The following is a 24,656-nucleotide window of genomic DNA, read 5'->3' on the forward strand; positions in this document are numbered from 1 at the left end:
GACCTGCTGCGCTTTTCCAGCAACACATTTCACCTCTTGAAACATACCAGGGACCATAGCAGGTGGCCTGCTCCAGGGAGAGGTTGAAGATGTCTGAGAAGACAACCGCTAGTTGATCTGTGCATGCTCAGAGTGCACGGCCTGGTACTCTGACTGGTCCCATCACTGTCCTTGGATTCACAGGAAGGAAAACTGATCTGACCTCTGATGCAGTGACTGTTGGGATAGGTTCGTCAGGACTTGTCGGAATAGGTATAGAAGGCATTGAGACGATCTGGGAGGGGTGTGTCATCGTCTGCTATCTTGTACAGTCTCTTTTTAGAACCTGTGATACCATTCCATCCTTGCCACAGTCATCGGGCGTCTCTAGTTTGGATCAGTATTGTTCCTTGGTTGGCTTAATGGCTCTGCGAAGGTCATACTTGGCTTTGTTATATTTGAGTGGGCCTTCTGATCTGACTCCTTCAGATCCATGCGCTCACACAGATCCTCTCTCATACACAAACTCTCTCTTATACACTCACATACACACCCACACATGTGCCCTCTCACAGACTTATGCCCCTTTACACTCTCACATACCCTCTCACAGACACTCATACTGCCTCCCCACCCCAAACACACACACACACACAAAGGTTTGTGGGTGAACTTGTACTTGCAGAATTATATTTTATTTTGGTCAAAAACTGCATGAATCCATGTAAGATTCTGCAAACCATTTTTTTTAGAAATAAAATCAGTCTGAACATTGGGGCACAGACAGCCTCATGCCTGGTTTTTAGCAGGTTCTGTGTGTCCTGATTCATCCAGGGTTTCCTGTTGGGGAACACCTGGATTGACTTCCTCGGTATGCAGTCCTCCACACACTTGTTGTTAAAGTCTGTGACGGTAGTGTGGTATTCGTCCAATGTACCTGTGGCCTGTTTGAACAAGGCCCAATCTGCCAATTCCAGACAGCACCGGAGTTGATCCTGTGCCTCCTCCTCCAACCAGCACTGGACCTATATCCACAATGAGATCTCCTACTTAAGGTTTTGCCTGTAAGCCAGGAGAAGAAACACTCCATTGTGGTCGGAGTTCCTGAAATGAGGGTGGGAGGATGGAGCGGTAGGCATCCTTCACAATGGTGTAGCAGTGGCTGAAAATGTTTGGGCCCTTGGTGTGGCAGGTAATGTTCTGGTGATACTTGGACAACACACCTTCCTTAGACTGGCTTGATTGAAGTTGCCAGTTACAATAAACAGGGCCTCAGGGTGTTCTTTCTCCAGGGTATTAGTGGTGCAATACAACACATTCAGAGCTTCCTCAACCTTTGCTTGTGGCGGTATGTACACTGCAGTTATTATAGCAGGGGTAAATTCCTGTGGTATATAGAAGTGGTGACATTTGATGGTGAGGAATTCAAGGTTTGGGGAGGAATGGCTGCCCAGGGTTGCAATGTCTGTGCACCACAAGTTGTTGAGTTAAAAGCAAATCCCTCCACCCTTGGTTTTTTGATCCATCATATGGACCGTACAGTGTCCTCTGGTAAGACAATCAGCCTGAAGTGCGCAGTCGGGAATGGATAGGTTGAGCCGGGTTTCTGTGAAGCAGAGTGTGCAGCATTCCCCCAGTTTATGCTGGAAGCTGAGCCGTGATCTGAGTTTTAGAAGAAACGTTTTTCATATGACCCCACTGCTTCTCTGTGTGGACCAATGGGAGCAGTTTAATTTTATATACCTCTAAAAATTCTTCTCGACCTTTACCAAGGAACACAGTCAATCTTTTGACACATCTGAAGTTCCTCCTTCCTGGACCCATTCTCATGAATCTTTATTGCCTCTGATGCCTTTGTATCTTTCCTAACATTTGGTGCCCAGTGCTGAACATGATATTCCAGTTAAGGTCAACTGGTTTTTTTTATATAGGTTTAACGTTAATCTTGTATTTTGTGCCCCTAATGACCAAGTCTAGGATGCCATGTGCACATACACAGCCAGATCCCTTTGCTGCTTGATCCATCAAAAGAGTTGGGTCTGCTGGAAATCAGAAACAAAACAAATTGCTGGTAAGTATCTGTAGAGAAAGCAGAGTTAATGTTTCAGGTCGTGATATTTCTTCAGCTTTGTCAAGAGGCAATGGCACCTATGCTGAAGACTGGGTGGGGAGCAGGGAGGACAAGAAGTGAATGACAGGTGGAGATGGAGACCAGCAGAGAAAAAAAAGAACAGTTGTGCAGACAAAGGGATGGATAATTATAAAACCGAGAAATAAAACTGATAATGGGTAGCATTATTGGATGAAAATTGTAGGTTATAGTCCAACAGGTTTATTTAGAAGCACTAGCTTTTGGAGCGCTGCTCCTTCATTAGGTGGTTGTGGAGTGCAAGATCACAAGACAGAATTTATAGCAAAAGTTTACAGTGTGTTGCAACTGAAATTATATATTGAAAAAGACCTGGATTGTTTAAGTCTCTCATCTTTAAGAATGACCATATTGGTTTCAATTCTTTCATATGTAAATTGCAGAACTTTTTTTTAATGTAACATTCACAAGTGAACTTTCCCATAGGTACCATGTTGTTTCAGATAATGCATTGAAGGTGTGAGGTGCGCTATGTGAGGCTGTCTGCCCCATTGTCCAGACTGATTTTATTTCTAAAAAAATGGTTTGCAGAATCTTACATGGATTCATGCAGTTTTTGACCAAAATAAATATAATTCTGCAAGTACAAGTTCACCCACAAACCTTTGTGTGTGTGTGTGTGTGTGTGTGTGTTTGGGGTAGGGAGGCAGTATGAGTGTCTGTGAGAGGGTATGTGAGAGTGTAAAGGGGCATAAGTCTGTGAGAGGGCGCATGTGTGGGTGTGAGTGTTTCAGAGAGAGCTTGTGTATGAGAGAGGATCTGTGTGAGCGCATGGATCTGAAGGAGTGTGTGTCAGTCAGTGTATAGTAAAGTGGGGTCACCTGTAGTGTGACATGAACCCAAGGTCCCCACTGAAGCCATCCCCATATGTACCGAACTTGGCTATTTACAAACAATCCAGGTGATGTAGGTACTATATATAAAATTTAAATTCTCATGATGATATTTTAACTGGTCGTGTTCCCTCTAGTGGCAGACATTGGTCAATGCGGGTAGAATGACTTGCACAGATCAAATTCGGCCACTAGGTGGACCGCAGAACTTCAGTGCGAGTTGAGAACAGTAGCAGGGAGAAAGCAGACACTCGAAACATTAAAAGTGAGAGTGCGGAATGTGGAAGCCTGGGGATCAGGTTAGTCAGGAACCAGAGGAAAGCCACAAGTACTGAATGTGGGAGCAGAGGCATGAGGAACATGGGAGTAAAGTCCATCCTACGTGAAGTCTGTTGAAAACAACATTAAACTGAAAAAAAATCTTAAACAAAGGTTATCATTTTTTTCACTTTCATATTGTTAACTGAGATAACTGTACAGTAAGTTTCTCCTTTAAAGTTAGCAGTTCAGTTGAAGATGAGTACAAATGTTGGAGGCAGGATGTCTCTTTCCTGCTGTTGACAAATCCCTCCTTCAATGTAAAATGAATGTCCAGCAGCCATACTGACTCCGAGTCAGCATATGGAGAAGGAGGATGGAAAGGAGACAGGATGGCCAATAATGAGAGATACAGAGATCCGAGAATCAGGGCGTTCTAGCTGTGGAGCATTGAGCAGTGTCCGGAGAGGAGACCCAGGGTCTTCAACACCTTCAAGCAATCTACGATGACAGCTTCAACTGAAGGTGCAGTAGCTACCTGCAGATGAATGAGTGCCAATATGACAGGGCTTAGGACACTATTGCCTTCCTCTAACACTCTCTGCAGGCAGGTCTGCAGCCAGGCAGTATGGGAGGAAGTGCTGTGGTGCTATAGCACCACAGGATTGAACTTCCTTGCCACTAGCTCCTTTCAAACTGCACCTGGCCACTTGACAGGCCAAATCTCCCAATTGGCCTCTGACATGTTGCATTTGTTCGTTGACAAATGGCCCAGAGAGCCTGCATTGTTGCACTTTTCAAGATCAGTGTGGTTCTGGTAAAGCACAGCAGGTCAGGCAGCATCCGAGGAGCAGGAAAATCGACGTTTCGGGCAAAAGCCATTCATCAGGAATGAGGCAGGGAGCCTCTGGGGTGGACAGATAAATGGCAAGGGGTGGGGTTGGGGAGAAGGTAGCTAAGAGTACAACAGATGGATGGAGAGGGGATGAAGATAATAGGTTAGAGAGGAGGGTGGACAGGATAGGTGGGAAGGAAGGTTAGCAGGTAGGACAGGTCATGAGGACAGTGCTGAGCTGGCAGGTTGGAACTGGGGTAAGGTGGGGGGGAGGGGAAATGAGGAAACTGGTGAAGTCAACATTGATGCCCTTGGTTTGAAGTGTTCCGAGGCAGAAGATGAGGCATTCTTCCTCCAGTCGTCAGGTGGTGATGGAGCAGTGGTGGAGGAGGCCCAGGACCTGCATGTCCTCGGCAGAGTGGGAGGGGGAAATTGAAATGTTTGGCCACTGGGGGGTGGGATTGATTGGTGTGGGTGTCCTGAAATGTTCCCTAAAGCGGTCTGCGAGAAGGCGTCCAGTCTCCCCAATATAGAGGAGACCACATCGGGAGCAACGGATATAATAGATGACATTGGTGAATGTGCAGGTGAAACTTTGATGGATGTGGAAGGCTCCGTTGGGGCATTGGATGGAGAAATGAGGAAACTGTTGAAGTCCACATTGATGCCCTGGGGTTGAAGTGTTCCGAGGCGGAAGATGAGCATTCTTCTTCCAGGCGTTGGGTGGTGAGAGAGTGGCGGTGGAGGAGGACCAGGAGGAGGACCAGGACCTGCAAGTCCTCGGCTGAGTGGGAGGGGGAGTTGAAATGTTCGGCCATGGAGCGGTGTGGTTGATTGGTGTGGGTGTCCCGGAGATGCTGTTTTGGTGTATATTAATGATTTAGACATTGATTTACGAGTTATGATCAGTCATGAAAAGTGGTGATGTGGTAAAAACCAAGCAGGAAAGCCTTAGACTATAGGACAGTAGAGACAGGCTGGACAGATGTGCTGAACAGTGGCAAAAGTAATTTAATTCTGTAAAAAGGACCAGAGGGATAACTTTTTCATGCAGAGGGTGAGGCGTCTATGAAATGAACTTTCAGAGGAAATGGTGGAGGCTAGTACAGTTAGAACATTTAAAAGGCATCTGGATAGGTATGTGAATAGGAAGGGTTTAGAGGGATATGGACCAAGTGCAGGCAAACAAAATGATGTCAGATTGGGCTGTCTGGTCGATGCGAATGAGTTGGACTGAAGGGTTTACATGCTGTATGATTGTATGACTCTAAAAGTGTGAGGTAATTCATTTTGGGAGGACTAAGAAGGAAAAGGAGTATATATTGAATGTAGGACCTTAGGAAGTCCAGACAATCAGAGGGACCTTGGTGTGCATGTCATAGATCCTTGCAGACAACAGGACAGGTAGATTAGGGGGTTAAACGTGGCAAATGGGTTATTTGCTTTTATTAGTTAAGGCATTGAATAAAAGAGCAGGGAGCTGTTTAATGGAGTTGTTTATAATGTTAGTAAGGTCACAGCTGGAGTACTGTGTGCAGCTCTGGTCACCACACTGTTAGGAAGGATGTGGTTGCACTCAGCAAATTCCCAGGAATAGCAATTTAATAATGACCTGATAATTTATTCTTGTGATGCTGGTTGACAGAATAAATACCAGAATGTTAGGTAACTGCCCTGCATGGAATCTTTTACATAAAGCGAGCAGGCAGATGGAGCCTCAGCTAATCTCCGCACCTAAGCAAATCTTAGCAGGACTTATACACTTAATAGTAAGAGACCTTGGGGTGCAGGTTTTCATAGCTCCTTGAAAGTGGAGTCGCAGGTAGATAGGATAGTGAAGAAGGCGTTTGGTAGCTTTCTTTTATTGGTCAGAGTATTGGGTACAGGAGTTGGGAGTCATGTTGCGGCTGTACAGGACATTAGTTAAGCCACTGTTGGAATGTTGCGTGCAATTCTGGTCTCCTTCCTATCGGAAAGATGTTGTGAAACTTGAAAGGGTTCAGAAAAGATTTACAAGGATGTTGCCAGGGTTGGAGGATTTGTGCTATAGGGAGAGGCTGAACAGGCTGGGGCTGTTTTCCCTGGAACGTCGGAGGCTGAGGGGTGACCTTATAGAGGTTTACAAAATTATGAGGGGCATAGATAGGATAAATAGACAAAGTCTTTTCCCTGGGGTTGGGGAGTCCAGAACTAGAGGGCATAGGTTTAGGGTGAGAGGGGAAAGATATAAAAGAGACCTAAGGGGCAACTTTTTCACGCAGCGGCCGATACATGTATGGAATGAGCTGCCAGAGGAAGTGGTGGAGGCTGGTACAATTGCAACATGTAAGAGGCATTTGGATGGGTATATGAATAGGAAGGGTTTGGAGGGATATGGGCCGGGTGCTGGCAGGTGGAACTAGATTGGGTTGTGATATCTGGTCGGCATGGACGGGTTGGACGAAGGGTCTGTTTCCATGCTGTACATCTCTATGACTCTCTGACTCTAAGTTACATTCTCAAGTGAACTTTTACAATTGGTGTCATTATCAGCCCAGATAATGCATTTAGGTTGTGAGCTGCCCTGTGTGAGACTGTCTGTGCCACAATGGTCAGGCGGATTCTAATCTAAAAAGATGTATTTACAGAATCTTACATGGATTCATGCAGTTTTTGAACAAAGTAAAATGTAATTCTGCAAGTACAAATTCACCCCACAGACTTATATGTGTATGTCTGCATATGGGTGTGTGTGTGTGGGGTGGGAGGAGGTGGTGGCTGGTGGTTATGGTGTCTGTGAGAGAGTGCGTCTGTGTGCATGAGTGTGAGCGTAAAGGGGTATCAGTCTGTGAGAGGGTGCACGTGTGAGTGTGGGAGTGTATCGGTCTGTTGGAGTGTGTGTGTGTGTGTCTGTCTGTGTGTATAGTGCAGTGGGGTCACCTGTAGTATGACATGAACCCAAGATTCTGTTTCAAGCCATCCCCATGGGTGCCAGACTTGGCTATCAGCCTCTGCTTGGCCACTTTTCATTGTTGTCTGTCCCAAAGTCCACCTTGGAGGATGTCACCGAAGGTCTGAGGTCGAATGTCCTGGACCACTGAAGTGTTCTCCAACTGGGAGTGAACGGTCCTGTCTGTCGATTGTTGTGCGGTGTCCATTCATCTGTTGCTGTAGCCTCTGCTTGGTCTTGCTAATGTACCATGCCTCAGGGCATCCTTACCTGCAACGTATGAGATAGCCATGAATACCTGCCACGTACATGGTGGGAGGTGTCCCCCCGCATAATGGTGGTATCCGTGTCGACATTCCGATACGTCTTACAGCGTCCACCATGACAAGGTTGCATGGTGTTGTCCTGAAAACTGGCAGTTTGTTACGAACAATGATCTGTTTGAGGTTGGTGGTTAAAGGCGAGCGGTGGAGCTGTGGGGAAGGTCTTGGTGACGTGCTCATCCTTATTGATAATGTGTTGCAGGCTGCAAAGAACAAAGCCTCGTGGGCAACTGTCTGTGTGGAGTTTGCATGTTCTTCCCTTGTCTCTGTGGGTTTCCTCCCACTGCCCAAAGATGTATAGGTTAGGTGGATTGGCCATGTTAAATTGCCTATAGTATCCAGGAATCTGCAGGCTAAATGGATTTGCCATTGGAAATGCAGGGTTACAAGGATGGGATGAGTCTGGATGGGATGCTTTCAAAGGTTGGTGTGGATTCAATGGGCCAAATGACTTGCTTCCACACTGCAGGGATTCTATAAATTACAATAATTGCACACAGCATCATTGTAAGTAATCAAGTATTTGACTGAGGAGGATATGAATTTCATTATGATCCTGAAATTTGAAACAGTTGCCTTTAATTTAACCCAAATAATTGTCTTCCCCTAGAAGTTTCCAGTAGATGCATGAAAAGCAACCTGTTTTCCATCTCGATACAGATACCTTCTTAAAAGTGACCTCATTCATTCTCTTCATTATTGGAGATGTTTATCGTGTTTCAGTGAGCCATTGTACAATGTAACTTGGCTACTTGAAAATTGAACTTTCAATATCCGGAATAAAGTAGAGGAGAGACTGAAAAATAAAGCCAGGGTAAAGGAAATTGTTTGAAAGACACATAATATGCAATTTATTACCACAACATCTGTAGCCAGGAATATTCAGCAATAAGAAGATGGCACAGTTTGAGTGAATTTAATCATGAGGAACTTTATGATATAATTACATTGGAAATCTTACATTAAGTTGTCGAATTTAATGATTATCCTGGTAATCATTAACATTTGAATTCACAGATGACTGCCCATTACTTACGTGCAGGTATCAAAATTAAAGCTAACATTGTTCTGTTTACTGAGAGAAATGACAAAATGAAATAAAGCAATAAAGTGTCTTAAATATCAAAAATGACAAGGTTGTAGAGGAACACTGAACATACATGCCTTCTCAAAACTGGGAGAATTATTGTTAAAAATGGATGAGCAACATTGGATGATAAACCTGCAAAAAGTCTTCTACCCTCTCCTTGCTTTGATTGGAATTCCATGTAAGTATCTGCCTGCCTGGGAAAATTTTGATGTAATTAGCTTTGTTAAAAAAATAATGCTGTATCTTTGTAGGTACCTTTTATGTAGAGAACTCAGGAAACTGATAGGTTTGCAATGCGATTAGAATAATTAGGTGATTATTTCTGGCCACAAAGATGCAATAAGCAGAAGGCTATAGACCACTGTGACCCCCATGACCATGCAATTACATAATAGCTCTTGCAAAAATGTCTGCAGTCCAGGCTGATTCATTTTTACCTTTATTTAGAAAAAGCGCATTTACAGCGTGGGTGAACCATTGAAACGGATGCAGGGCTGAACAGTCGTTTTTCCATATGCGGCAAATCCACCAGCTTCACAGCTAGAATCTGGAGTTGGGGGTTAACTATTCCCTGCTTTTCAAAGCATTAGCACAACAGCAAACTCAGCAATATAGTGCTCCAGTACCTTTGCAGCTATTTAAAGTTTAACTTGTCTTTTGGGTAAAGTTAATTCAGTCACCATGATAAATCTTTAATACTAATGGGTATGATTACCATGTTAAATAAATTGCATGAATCAAATAGCTCAGATAAATGAAGGCCATTCTCTAAAAATACCTGAGATGCTTTTGATTCATAAATCTGGAAGTGATACTGCAGCAGGATTTAAAAAGTAATTAGTGTTTGAAGAGGATTTGAAATCATTACAGATGTATTCCACTACTTTTCAAGTATTGTAATACAAACTTTTCAAGTATTGTACTGTTAGAAATGAGAAATCCGTTCATTGAATCTTTGTGATGTTTTGAGGATGTCCTTTTCAGTGTGTCCCCTCTGGTTGTCCCTCCTAAAGAGTAGTGATGCCTCTACATACCACATCAAAGATGGATCATACCAAAAGTAGTTTTTAATCAAGACTAATTCACAAGAAACATTATTAACATTCATATTTATATGTATTGCTTCCATGGTAAAATGACTCAATGTAGCAACAGAAAATACCAATTACACTACTTGAAACTGATATAACCTTTTTTTTTATGGTTTTAAAAAGATTATTATGAGCTTAAACAAATTAATCTGTATTCTGCAAACTAGCAGATTACTCTCCTTCACAGGCTATAATTGAATGCTCAATAAAAACACTATTCCAGTTACGTCCCATAATTATTCCAATTGTAATTATATATAATCATGAGATTTTGTACTTATCAATAGGTAGTAATTTTGACAAAAGGGAAATCATTACAAAGTCCTGCAGACTTGCATTTATGCCAGGCATTACCATGTCCCTTGGAGATATCTTAAAGTGACTTTCTTACTCTGGGTGAACACAGCAAATATTTACTTTCTTGTGATAGTCAATTCCAATAAAAATCAATATGTTGAAACTTTGTTTTGTTAGTGTTGAGGTAAGAATATTGGTCAGTATTGTATTACCGAGTGAACCCTTATCTTCTTTAACTTGGGTCTGGCATCTTCATTCCCACCTGAAGCATTAATGTGGGATAGGCAGAGTTTAATGTCTCATAATAGGAATGTGATTTTAGTAGTGCAGGACTGTATCGGACTTAAATTATTTAGGACTGCAGATTTAACAAGTGTTTTAAAAATCTGAACTGTAAGATGTTTATCTGTGATATAGTGTTAAATATTGTGTTAATTTTTATATTTTCTCTATTTTTCAGCAAACATTGTGACCTTCTTAACATTCTGGCAAAGAAACTGTATGCTTTCCAAATCAAGCACTTATTATCTGATGGCAATTTCAGTTGCAGACACCCTGGTGCTTATTTCGATTGTAATAATTGAGCTAGTCCTCAAATTCCACATCCTTGAACCATTTTGGGCAAGAGATCCATGGTGTGCTATCAGGGACATTTTTAATTATGGTGCATATAATGCTTCTGTCTGGCTTATAGTGACCTTCACAGTTGAACGTTTCATCGCTATAAGTACTTTTAGACTCAAAACTAAGTTATGCACAGCACGATGCGCCATCATGGTTATAAGTCTCACTTTTGTCTTAAGTTATTTGCTGGCTGTGCCATATTTTTGGTCCAATCATTCTCAAGCTATACAGATTTCTAACAATGTTACTGAGACCCTTGAAATTCTATATGTATGTGTTTACAAACGAAATATCTCACATTTGTTTGTGCACAGTCTAGTGTGGTTTCAAGCAATTTTAGATTATATTGTTCCATTTATAATTATTTTCACATTGAATGGCTTGACACTTAGGTTAATTATGCAAAGCAATAAGGTGCACCATTCCTGTGCAGTGAAGGGAAAGGTCAATTCAGCAGGTTCTCTTTATTTCAGGGCTCAGAAAAGGAAATCTGTTGTCCTCTTGATCACAGTCTCAATGAGTTTCGCACTCTTATGCGCGACAAGACTAGTCACACAGCTTATCCTCCGTATAACATATTACAATATTGACCGGACGGACTATTCACAAACCATTAACATTGTTGCTGATATTGGGTCTATGCTTGACTTGACCAATATGGCTATCAATATGTACCTATATGCATGTACACAACCTAAATTTCGGAAAGAGTTGCTGTACTGTGTAAATGCCATGCTGTGCCCTTGTAAACACTGCAAACAACTACATGCAGACTCTCCAGCGGTTATCTTTCAATTGTGATGCCATGGACAAGGTATTGGAAGATGTAGTATATTCCATTGGAATACTGCAAGTTCCAATTATCCCTTATCTCAAAACTAATTGGTGAAGACAAAGCAGACACAAAGCTGTACCTTTACTTCATTATACATTAAATTAACAAAAATGTGGACCCCATAATTCAGCATCTGTAAGGTAATGGTTTAGATTGTCAGATTCATACAATGCATATTGAAGAGTTTTTGAGTTGTGACAGTACAATTTGTAGGGAACAAACCTGCTCTTTGCAACAATCCACTTCTAACTAGGCTCGCCCATAGTTGATTAGATGTAGGAATTTGAGCTGTTTTGTTTTTTTCCTAAACCAGCGTTGCTGAGCAGAAATGTTACATTTCTATTAGTGTCCGTTTAAGATCTAACACAGCACAGATTGGGTCCTTCCTGGCTGGTATGATTCACTTACTTGATAGATGAACTTGAGTCATTGTCACAGTAAAGGGACAGGTGATTCAACTCATCAAGTCCATGCTGACATAAGCAGAGGAACGGCTGGAGAAACTCAGCAACTCTGGCATCATCTGTGGAGAGAGAAACAGAGGTGTGGCTCTGTTCTGAAAATAGAATCATACTGGACTGAAAATATTAGCTCTGTTGCTCTCTCCGCTGACCTGCTCAGTTTCTTGAACATTTCTTGTGTCTGTTGTTTCAGATTCACAGTATTTTGCTTTTATTCGAGTCCGTGCTAGCTCTTTGCAGTGCAATCCAATCAGTTCCATTTTCCGCAGAGCCATGTGAGTTTACTTCCCTCAAGTGCCCAACTGTCTGAATTCATTGATCACTGTTGTTTCCATCCCTTCTATCATTCACTTTGTAAAATTGTTCTTCATGTCTCACTTGCACACAAAAACCTTAAATCTGTGTCTCTTGATGTGGTCATGGGAATCACAGTCTACCATATCTAAACCTGTCATCATCTACACCTCAAAGAATTTTTTACTCAATCTCCTTTTCTACAAGGAGAAAAGCTTCAGCTTTTCCAGCCTAACCAGCTAAGATTCAGGGGTGGCACAGTGGCTCAGTGGTTAACACTGCTGCCTCACAACGCCAGGACCCGGGTTTGATTCCTGCCTCGGACAACTGTCTGCATGGGTTTGCTCCAGGTGCTCTGGTTTCCTTCCACAATCCAAAGATGTGCAGGCCAGGTTAGTTGGCCATGCTAAATTGCTCATAGTGATAGATGCATTAGTCAAGGGTAAATATAGGCTAGGGGCATGGGTCTGGGTGGGTTACTCTTCGGAGTGTCGGTGTGGACTTGTTGGGCCAGAGGGCCTGTTTTTATACTGTAGGGAATCTAATCTAATTCCTGGGGAATAATTCACGCTGTTGGAAAGGCTTGGAAAGGGTGGACACTCGGAAATTGTTTCCGTTAGGCGAGGAGACTAGGACCCGTGGACACAGCCTTAGAATTAGAGGGAGTAAATTCAGAACAGAAATGCGGAGACATTTCTTCAGCCAGAGAGTGGTGGGCCTGTGGAATTCATTGCCACAGAGCAGTGGAGGCCAGGACACTAAATGTCTTCAAGGCAGAGATTGATAAATTCTTGATGTCACAAGGAATTAAGGGCTACGGGGAGAATGCGGGTAAGTGGAGTTGAAATGCCCATCAGCCATGATTGAATGGCGGAGTGGACTCAATAGGCTGAATGGCCTTACTTCCACGACTATGTCTTATGATCTTATGGTCTCTTCCTGAAGTATGGTGTCCAGAACCTGATACAGTTGTAATTGTGGCCTAGCCAAAGTTTTATATGCTTCAGCATTAATTCCCTCCTTTAATAATCAAGATCCCGACTGAGGAAGCTGAAGATTCCACTTACTTTGACAGCTACTGACTCAATATGCACTGCCACCTTCAATGATTGGTGCACACAAACATCTAGATCCCTCCGTTAGTCTGCCTTTTGATGCCAATTGAAACGTTCTCATTATAGAGTCATAAAGTCATACAGCAGGAAACAGAGCCTTCAGTCCAACTTGCCCATGCCAACCAAATTTCCCAAACTTAAACCAATCCTACTTGCCTGCGTTTAGCCCATATCCCTCCAAATCTTTCCTATTCAGGTACCTACCCAAATGTCTTTTTTGACATTTCTTCAGGTTTAGCGCCACTGGCAATTTTGACACTTTTTTTCTATATTTCAATAAAAGCAGTGGTCCCAACACTACCCATTGGGGAAACAGCAATATGCATCACTCTCCTGTCTGAAAAAGAGTCATTTACCATGACTCACTGTTTCCTGTCCTGAAGCCAATTTTTGATTTAAGCTGACATCAACCCTCCTGCTCCATTTCATTAACAAGCCTTTTAGTTATGATTTAAACAATTTCTTAAAACCCATACAGATATCATCCATTGCATTCCCTTCTTCATTCTCCATAAACTTATCAGTAAGTTCATAGAGTTTGCATCATCAGTTAGATTAGTATATCTTGATACTGCTTTTGCAAATCTATGTTTACTCTCAAACTCCTCCATTTGCTTGTTCATTACCCCCATCGTGGACAATACTAATGTTATACCGAGTGGCCTGAATTCACTAGGCCCTTATACCCTTTCTTGAATAAAAGTGTCACAACCTCTGGGTGCTCCAGTCTCTTCCCACAGTCCAAAAATGTGTAGATTAGGTGGATTTGTCATGGGGAATGCAGGGCTAAAGGATAGAGGAGTGGGATGCTCTTTTGTCATGGGCTAAATAGCCTGCTTCCACAACGTAGGGATTCTATGATTCTAGTACCTCAACCAGAGGGCTTCTTAAACATTTTTCCTGGTGTGCCCCAGTTTTCACATTGTGATACCTAAGCTGAACAGTAGGGTGGACTGTATTGTTGCATGGAATTGCAGGGAACCTTTAGTTGTTGAGTGAATTGAGGTAGGGGAGCTTCAGTTGTAGCAGAGAGGAGTGAGAGGATTTGAATTGAATTTCTTCCTGCCTTCACTCACTACTCCATGTTTCTCCTGTCTTCGACAACCTTCAAATTTCCATCTCCTTTCACCAACTCCCATGTCCATGTCCTTAACTTCAAATCCCTACCCCATATCTCACTATGGCCACATATTCCCCTCCTACATTTCCACATTCCCCACCCACCCCCAAACACCCCCCTCCAACACACACCCTCCTTCCACTTCCTTCATGGGGCAGAATGAGCACCGACCTTTTCATACAGTGGGAATCAGGCCTCAATGGACAAACAATTAGGCCATGTCCTCCAATAGAAGAAAAGGAGCAGTGTAAAGGTGCCAGGCAGCTATCTGGCTTTCATAGCAGCAATTGCTGTTTTGGAGCTCTAGACCCACAACCTTGTCTTGTGGCCTTGCTGGGAGGCCATGTTCTACTGCCTCTACTTCTACAGATATTTTGTCATCATCACTTTCTTAGTTAACATTGAACAGAGTCCTCATTAACGATTCTACCCTACGTCTGAGCATATACAACCCACTTTGTCCCGAGTTGAACTCCCTCCCTACTACTTGCTACCAAACTTATTTTCCTTTTCATATTTATTCACAAGTGTCGCAACTTGGCATGTTTCTTGCTTTATCTGACTTTATATATGTTTTTCTTTTATTCCCATCATGTCTGCCTGATCACTCATAGAACCCTGTTTCAATACCTTATCCAACAATCTTCTCCTTGTTGGAAAGTACTTAGTCTAGCTGATCCATTGTTGGGCAATCACAAATAAATATATGCATCTGGAAAGCAGAAATCAACTAGTTGCTCACTAGTGGACCTCTCTTTCTTGTTTTAGAAATTCAAACCAATGTGAAAGATTTAAAAATAGCAATATCATGAACGTAAGCTTTATCATCTTTCAGGGTACAGTTTAACATTGTAACTCTCAAATTCATAGAGAGGTCATAACTCACTCTATGAATCCTTAGCACTGAGTCTGTATTAAAAAAGACTTTTCAAAGATTCCGTCCACAGTCAGTTGCAATAATATTACATGCCATTATATTGAGCAGTAACATAATATGTAAAGCATTAGTGTGTTGAATAACCATCCATACATAATAGCACATAATTTCAATAAATAAAGCACATGTTACAGAGAAAGCCAATTTTGGGATTTTAATTCAAGATTTGATCACTTCATTATGAAAAATACTATAGTTATTAAAAATACTATTTCCTAAATAAACCCAACAGGATGTTCATTCCTGCGTTATTTTACAAGATGTAACAAGCAAGTAATTTAAATTAAAAAAGAATCTTACCATTACCTTTAAGTGAATCTTCATTAGTGCCATTATCCTACATGTGGATTAATATGATGTTTTTGTGGGAATATGCAGGCAGTTTCATATAGTCTAACACATTCATTTTTAATGTGAAAATTAATTTCATTATGAACATAAGCAGTGACCAATGTACAATGTTTGTGTGTAATCTTGTATGTGACATAATTCTTACCACATTTTAATTGGATTTTGATTGTCTGAAAGGTTCCTGTGTAAGTGTGGTGGTATTCTGTAAAGGACAAGGTGGACTAGCTGAAAGGCCATCTTCTCAAAAAATGTGTGAAGTTATTTTGCTAGTGGTAAGAATTTATTGTTTAACAGTATTTGTATTATTTGGGAACATTCTGTACAAAAGAAGAATTCCTTGCACTGTGTCTTTCATGTGTAACCTTTAATTTTGTACACAGCTATTCTCTAAGGACTATGTTTGTGTGTGTATCTTGGTTACCGGTGAACAAATTTGCTGCAATGAGATTAAATAACTTTCTCATTTGTGTCTTTCAATTGATTGTGACTAATACACAATGAATTCACTAAATTCTGCTAAGCACTTCTGCATGCCCTTTGTTTTTCTTCCAAGCGTCAGTTCCCTTTGCAGAATATCCATGTACATCAAAATCAGAGGTACATTGACTTGCTGGGTGTATAAATACAACAATGACAAAAACCATACACTCCTTCTGAGATTCAGGCCATTGTTATAGTGCTGGAGCTTCACATTTTACATCTGATGAAATTATCCAAGTGTCTTATTTTAGTCATTAAGTTTTTTGAAGTCTCTAATTAGCATTTAGGAACTCCATTTTCAGCTATTGCAGATTACAAATGTATCCACAGGATTTACCCAGTGTAAAGATTCGACACCATCTTGCCTTGGGGCAATTTAAATCAATTTTGGCAGGTGTTAGAAAAGAGCAATTGGCTCTGGCAGGTCTTGGAGCAGCCCACAGTCACGAAGCAGCTAGTTCTTTTTCATTCATGCTTAGGATGCGGGGGCATTGTTGGCCAGGTCAGCATTCATTTCCCACCCCTAATTGCCCAGAGGGCAGCAACAGTCAACCAAATTGCTGTGTGTCTGAAGTCACATGTAGACCAGACCCAAGTAAGGATGGCAGTTTCCTTCCCCAAAGGGCATTAGTGAACCAGATGGGTTTGTCTGACAATAGATTCATTGTGATATTAGAGTCTTAATTCCAGATTTTTTTAATAAAAAATCTGAGTTCAAATTCCACCACCTACCAAGACAGAATTTGAACCCAGGTCCTTGGATTAACAGTGCAGCAATAACAGCACTAGGCCACTACCTTTATTTTGTTTTAAAGCCACTCCTAAGCCTATATCATCTATAACTACTTGTAATTTTAAAGGCGCCCCTTATTTGTCCAGAGTAACCCTGCGTCCAAAGAATGAACAGCTATAACTTGCAAACCAGTGTTACTGCAGCAAAATGCTGTAGGAAATGTGTTGATTGTGTACTTCTGTAATTTGAAGAGAACTGCAATCTTTATTGGCCATATATTGGCAAGCATTTCATGTGCCACCTAGCACTACCTTAAAAATGTAAGATACAGGAGCAGAATTAGGCCATTGGGTTAGCTGAACCATTGTTCCACCTACAGTACTGATATAGCTGATATGATTCTCAACCCCATTCTCCTGGCTTCTTCCTGTGACCTTTGATCCCCTTCTAATCAAGAACCTATCTATCTCTGTCTTAAATACACTCAGTGACTTGGCTCCACAGCCTTCTGTGGCAATGTGTTCCACAGATTCACCACCCTCTGGCTGAAGAAGTTCTTCCTTCCACCTATGTTTGAGTCATCTGCAAACTTAACAACAATGCCCTCAGTTCCTTCATCCAGGTTGTTAAGATATAATGTGAATAGCTATAGTCCTAACACTGACCTCTGTAGATCTCTACCAGTCACCGGCTGTCATTCTGAAAAAGGTACCCTTATCCCTACTCTCTGCCTTCTTTCAGTCATCCTGTATACGTGACCTGGCACCTTAGGCCCTTATCTAGAAATCCAAATCAATCACATTCACAATTTCTCCTTTGTCTAATTTGCTTGCTATCTCCTCAAAGAATTCCAATAGATTTCTCAGGCATGCGCCTCCTCCCTCCCCAACCAATGAAGTTCTGCAGACTTTCAAAACACTCCGCAATCACATCCTTAATAATGGATTCTAAAATCTTAATGACCAAAGTCAGACTAATTGGCCTATAATTTCCTGTCTTTTGCCTCCCGCCCTTCTTAAACAGGGGTGTTATGTTAGTCATTTACTAGTCCTCTGAAATCCTCCCTGACTCCAGTGTTTCCTGAAAGATCATCACCAATGCCTCTACAATCTCCTTAGCAGTCCCTTTGAGAACCTTAGGCTGTAGTTCATCTCCTCTGGGTGATTCTATCTACTTTCAGACCTTTTAGCTTTCCCAGCAGCTTCTTCCTACTGATAACCACTGCACTCACCTCTGCTCCCTGACTCTCTTGAAGTTCAGGTATGCCTTCCACTATGAAGGAAAGTACTTATAGAGTCATAGAGTCATACAGCACCAAAACAGACCCTTCGGTCCAACTTAACCATGCCAACTAGATATCCTAAACTGATCTAGTCCCATTTGCCAGCATTTGGCTCATATTCCTCTAAATGCTTCCCATTCATGTACCCACTGAGATGCCTTTTAAAAGTTGTAACTGTACCAGTCTCCACCACCACCTCTGGTGGCTCATTCCATCTCTGCACCACCCTCAGCATGAAAAGTTGCCCCTCAGAATCCTTTTAAATCTTTCTCCTCTCACCTTAAAATTTTGCCCTCTAGTTTTGGACTCCCCTACCCTGGGAACTAGACCTTGAGTATTCACCCTATCCATGCCCCTCATGATTTTATAAGGGGACGGAAAGAGAACCGGCAAGCAGTGCAGAGAACCCCAGTGAACGTTCCCCTCAATAACAAGTATACCTTTTTGGATACTGTTTGGGTGGGGCATACTTAACAGGGGTAAGCCATCGGGTACAGGTCTCTGGCACAGAGTCTGTCCCAGTTGTTCAGAAGGGAAGGGGGGAAGAGGAGCAGAGCATTAGTCACTGGGGACTCCATAGTTAGGGGGACAGATGGGAGATTCTGTGGGAACGAGAGAGACTCACGGTTGGTGTGTTGCCTCCCAGGTGCAGAGTTTGTGATGCCTCGGATCGTGTTTTTGGGATCCTTGGGGGTGAAGGGGAGCAGCCCCAGGTCCTGGCCCACATAGGTACTAACAATACAGGTGGGAAAAGGGATTGGGATATAGAGCAGAAATTCAGGGTGCTAGGGTGGAAGCTTAGTGCTCGAACAAACAGAGATGTTATCTCTGAAAAGTTGCTGTGCCACGTGCTGGCGAGGTGAGGAATAGGGACAGAAAGAGGAGTTGAACACGTGGCTACAGGGATGTGCAAAAGAGAGGGTTTCCAATACCTGGATAATTGGGGCTCATTCTGGGCAGGTGGGACTTCTACAATCAGAATGATCTACACATGAACCAGAGGGGTACCAATATCCTACTCAGGAGGATTTAAACTAGTTCAGCAGTGGGATGGGTGCCTAAATTGTAGTTTCAGTATCCAGGAGGTTGAGTACTAAGGTCAGAAATATGGTTTCAAGGTCGCAAGAGTTCACCGGCAAACATGAAGGTGGTTTGAAATATGTCTACTTCAATGCCAGGAGTATCTGGAATAAGGTGGGTGAACTTGCAGCATGGGTAGGTACCTGGGACATTGATGTTGTGGCCATTTAAGAGACATGGATAGAGCAGGGACAGGAATGGTTATTGCAGGTTCCGGGATTTAGACATTTCAGTAAGAACAGAGAAGATGGTAAAAGAGGTGGGGTGTGGCATTGTTAGACAAGGACAGTATTATGGTGGCAGAAAAGATGTTTGAGGACTCATCTACTGAGATAGTATGGGCTGAGATTTGAAACAGGAAAGAAGAGGTAACCCTGTTTGGAGTTTTCTATTGGCCTCCGAATAGTTCCAGAGATATAGTGGTAAGGATAGCAAAGACAACTGGATAGGAGCGAAAGTAACAGGGTAGATATTATGGCGTCTTTAACTTTCTAAATATTGACTAGAAATACTATAGTTCAAGCACTTTAGATGGATCAGGTTTTGTCCAAAGTGTACAGGATGGTTTTCTGACACAGTGTATAGACAAGCCACATTGGATTTGTTACTAGGTAATGAATCTGGCCAGGTGTTAGATTTGAAGGTAGGTGAGCACTTTGGTGATAGTGACCACAATTTGGTTATGTTTACTTTCACGATGGAAAGGTTTAGGTATATACCGCAGGGCAAGATTTATAGCTGGGGGAAAGGCAATTATGATGCAATTAGGCAAGATTTAGGATTCATAGGATGGGGAAGGAAACTGCAGGGAATGAGTACAATTGAAATGTGGAGCTTATACAAGGAATAGCTACTGCGTGTCCTTGATAAGTACGTACTTGTCAGGCAGGGAGGAAGTGGTCAAGCAAGGGAGCCATGGTTTACTAAAGAAGTTGAATCTCTTGTCAAGAGGAAGGAAAGGGCTTATGTTAGGATGAGACATGAAGGCTCAGTTAGGATGCTTGAGTGTTACAAGTTAGCCAAAAAGGCCCAAAGAGAGCTAAGAAGAGCCAGGAGGGGACATGAGAAGTTGTTGGCAGGTAGGATCAAGGAAAACCCTAAAGCTTTATTGGTATACCAAGAATTAAACAATGATAGAGAAAAATTAGAGCAAATCAAAGATAGTAGTGGGAAGTTTTGCGTGGTGTTCAAGGAGGTAGGGGAGCACTAAATTAATTTTTCATCAGTATTCCCACTGGAAAAAGGCAACGTTTTCAAGGCGAATACTGAGATGCAGGCTACTAGACTAGATGGGATTTTTTGCAAGGAGATGTTAACAATTCTGGAAAGTGTAAAAATAGTTTAGCCCCTGGACCAGATGGGATTTATCCTAGGATTCTCTGGGAATCCAGGGGGGAGATTGTAGAGCCTTTGGCTTTGATCTTTATGTTGTCATTGTCTACAGGAATAGTGCCAGAAGACTGGAGGATAGCAAATGTTGTCCCCTTGTTCAAGAAGGGGAGTAGAGACAACACTAGTAATTATAGACCAGTGCGGTTTACTTCGGTTATGGATAGAGTGTTGGAAAAGGTTACAAGAGATAGGATTTATAATCACCCAGAGAAGAATATGTTGATATGGGATAGTCAATACAGTTTTGTGAAGGGTAGATCATGCCTCACAAACCTTATTGAGTTCTTTGACCAAACAGGTGGATGAGGGTAAAGCGGTTGATGTGGTGTATATGGATTTCAGTAAGGCGTGTGATAAGTTCCCCACATTAGGCTGTTGCACAAAATATGGAGGCATGGGATTGAGGGTGATTTCGTGGATTGGATCAGAAAATAGCTAGTTGAAAGAAGACAGAGGGTGGTGGTTGATGGGAAATGTTCATCCTAAAGTTCAGTTATGAGTGGTGTACCGCAAGGATCTGTTTTGGGGCCACTATTTTTTATTATTTTTGTAAATAACCTAGATGAGGATGCAGAAGGATGAGTTAGTAAATTTGCAGACAACACTAAGGTCAGTGGAGTTGTAGATAGTGCTGAAGGATGTTGCCAGTTACAGAGGGACATAGATAAGCTGCAGAGCTGGGTTGAGAGGTTGCAAATGGAGTTTAATGCTGAAAAGTGTGAGGTGATTCACTTTGGAAGAAGCAACAGGAATAAAGAGTACTGGGCAAATGGTCAGATTCTTGATAGTGTAGATGAGCAGAGAGATTTCAGTGTCCATGTACATAGATCCCACAAAGTTGCCACCCAGGTTGATAGGGTTGTTAAGAAAGCATACAATGTGTTAGCTTTTATTGGTGGAGGGATTGAGTTTCAGACCATGAGGTCATGCTGCAGCTGTACAAAACTCTGGTGCGCTGCACTTGAAGTATTGCATATAGTTCTGGTCACCACATTTTTGGAAGGATGTGGAAGCTTTGGAAAGGGTTCAGGGAGATTTACTAGGATGTTGCCTGGTATGCAGGGAAGGTCTTATAGGAAAGTCTGAGGGACTTGAGGCTTTTTTCATTAGCGAGAAGAAAGTTGAGAGTGACTTAATTGAGACATACAAAATAATCAGAGGATTAGATAGCGTGGATAGTGAGACCTTTCTTCCTCAGATGGTGATGGCTAGCACAAGGGGACATAGCTTTAAATTGAAGGGTGATAGATATAGGACAGATGTCAGAGGTAGTTTCTTTACTGAGTATTAGGGTGTGGAACACACTGCAACAGTAGTAGACTCGCCAACTTTAAGGTAATTTAAATGGTCATTGGATAAACATGTTTTGCAAATGGAATAGTGTAAGATAGATGAGCTTCAGATTGGTTCCACAGGTTGGTGCAACATCGAGGGCCGAAGGGCCTGTACTGAGCTGTTATGTTCTATAAGGTTGCCCATTAGCCACTAATGCTCCAGGGAAAAGCCCTGGTCTCTGCAGCCTCTCCCAAGAACTCAAGCCCTCCAATCCTGGCAAAATTCTTGTAAATCTTTTCTGAATCCTTTCAAAATTAACAACATCTTTCCTATAGCAACAAGACTAGAATTGAAAAGTATTCTAAAAGTGGCCTGACCAAGTCCTGTACAGCTGCAACATTACATCATAACTCCGATACTCAATGTTCTGACCAATGTAGGCAAGCCTGCCAAATGTTGCCTTCACCATCATGTCTACCTGTGACTCCACTTTCAAGGAACTATGTATCTGCATCCCTAGATCTCTTTGTTTGGCAAGACGCCCCAGGACCTTGCCATTAAGAGTATAAATCCTGTCCTGATTTGCCTTTCCAAAATGCAACACCTCACATTTATCACAATTGAACTTCATCTGCTACTCCTCGACCCATGGGCCCAACTGTACTCTAAGATATCCTCTTCACTGTCCACTACAGCATCAATTTTGGTGTCATCTGCAAACTTACTAACCAAACCTCCTATAATCACATCCAGGTTGTTATATAAATGATGAACAACAGTGGACCCAGCACAAATCCTTGTGGTCACAAACCTCCAGTCTGAAAAACAACCCTCTTCCACCTCACTCTGTCTCCTGCCTTCAAGCCAATTTTGTATCCAAAGTGCTAGCTCCCCCTGGATTCCATGTTATCTAACCTTACTGACCAGTCTATCATGCGGAAATTTGTCGAACACCTTGCTGAAGGCCATATAGACAATGTCTGATGCTCTGCCTTCATTTTACTTCTTTTTCACCTCTTAAAAAAACTCAGTCAAGTTAGTGAGATATGATTTCCCATGCACAGAAACTAACCTGAATCAGTTCTTGCCTTTCCAAATACATGTACATCCTGTCCTTCAGAATCCTCTCCAACAACTTAACCACCAATGATGTCAGGCTCACCAGTCTATAGTTCCCTGGCTTTTCCTTACCACCTTTCGTAAATAATCACACCACATCAGCCACCCTCCAGTCTTCCAGCACCTCACATGTGGCTACTGATGATATAAATATCTCAGCAAGGGACCCAGCAATCTCTTCCCTTGCTTCCCACAAAGTTCTGGGATACACTTGATCAGGTCCTGGGGGTTTATCTTTTTAAGACCTCTGGCACCACCTCTTGTGTAGTTACTCAATTCATCTGCCATTCCTATGTTCCCCATTACTATTTCTCCAGCCTCATTTTCCAGCAGTCCAATGTCTACCTTTTCCTTTCTCTTACCTTTTGATGTCTAAAAAAAACTCTTGCAATCTTCTTTTATATTACTAGCTGGCTTACCCTCATATTTAATCTTCTTCCCACTTTATTGTTTTTTTTTAGCTTATTCACTGCTGGTGTTTAAAGGCTTCCCCATCCTTTGGTTTCCACTGACCTTTACCACATTGTCTGCTTTGCTTTTGCTTCAATGTGTCCATCTTCTTCCCTTGTCAGCTATGGTTGCCCCATCATCCCCTTAGTATGTTTCTTCTTCCTTGGGATGAATTTCTGCTGTGCCTCCTGAATTACCCCCAGAAACTCCTGACATTGCTGCTCCACTGTCTTCCCTGCTCGACTGGGAGAAAGTGAGGACTGCAGACATTGGAGATCAGAGTCGAGAGTTGGTGCTGGAAAAGCATAGCAGGTCAGGCAGCATCCAAGGAGCAGGAGAATCAATGTTTTGGGCAAAAGCCCTTCATCAGGAAGACTCCCCTTTCAATCAACTCTGGCCAACTCCTCCCTCATGTCTTTGTATTAACTTTTACTCAGTTGTACTACTGTTACACCTGATTCCAGCTTTTCCATCACAAACCACAAGGTGAATTCTATCATATTATGGTCATTGCCCTCTAGGTGCTCCTTCACCCTAAGCTACCTAATCAAGCATGCCTCACTAAAAATCACCAAATTCAGAATTACCTGTTCTCCAGTGGGATCTACCACTCATTCTTGTAGTCATTCCCCAAATTTCTTTTCTTGGGATCAGTGACCAATCTGATTTTCCCAATCCACCCGCATGTTGGAGCTCCCCATGATTATTCTAGTCGAGTCATAGAGTCATAGAGAAGTACAGCATGGAAACAAACCCTTTGCTTCAACCCGTCCATACTGACCAGATATCACAACCCAGTCTAGTCCCACCTGCCAGCACCGGCCCATATCCCTCCAAACCCTTCCTGTTCATAAACCCATCCAAATGCCTCTTAAATGTTGCAATTGTACCAGCCTCCACCACTTCCTCTGGCAGCACATCCCATACAAGTACCAGCCTCTGCGTGAAAAAGTTGCCCCTTCGGTCTCTTTTATATCTTTCCCCTCTCACCCTAAACCTATGCCCTCTAGTTCTGGACTCCCCAACCCCAGTGAAAAGACTTTGTCTATTTATCCTATCTATGCCCCTCATAATTTTGTAAACCTCTATAAGGCCACCCCTCAGCCTCCGACACTCCAGGGAAAACAGCCCCAGTCTGTTCAGCCTCTCCCTGTAGCTCAAATCCTCTAACCCTGGCAACATCCTTGTGAATCTTTTCTGAACCCTTTCAAGTTTCACAACATCTTTCCGATAGGAAGGAGACCAGAATTGCACGCAATATTCCAACAGTGGCCTAACCAATGTCCTGTACAGCTGCAACATGACCTCCCAACTCCTGTACTCA

The 24,656-nt window shown here is 42.4% G+C and overlaps 1 long non-coding RNA gene across 1 annotated transcript in view; it reads right to left on the bottom strand.

The window, feature by feature from the left end:
• Positions 1 to 803: 803 nt before the first annotated feature.
• The window catches only part of LOC122563248, a 47,304-nt gene continuing 23,451 nt past the window's right edge, over positions 804 to 24,656 (bottom strand). Inside the window, exon 4 of the long non-coding RNA XR_006315542.1 lies at positions 804 to 2,021. This is a non-coding gene — a long non-coding RNA (uncharacterized LOC122563248). The remainder of the gene's footprint in view (positions 2,022 to 24,656) is intronic.

The sequence above is a fragment of the Chiloscyllium plagiosum genome, chromosome 26 (genome assembly GCF_004010195.1).
Source record: "Chiloscyllium plagiosum isolate BGI_BamShark_2017 chromosome 26, ASM401019v2, whole genome shotgun sequence".
NCBI lineage: Eukaryota > Metazoa > Chordata > Chondrichthyes > Orectolobiformes > Hemiscylliidae > Chiloscyllium > Chiloscyllium plagiosum.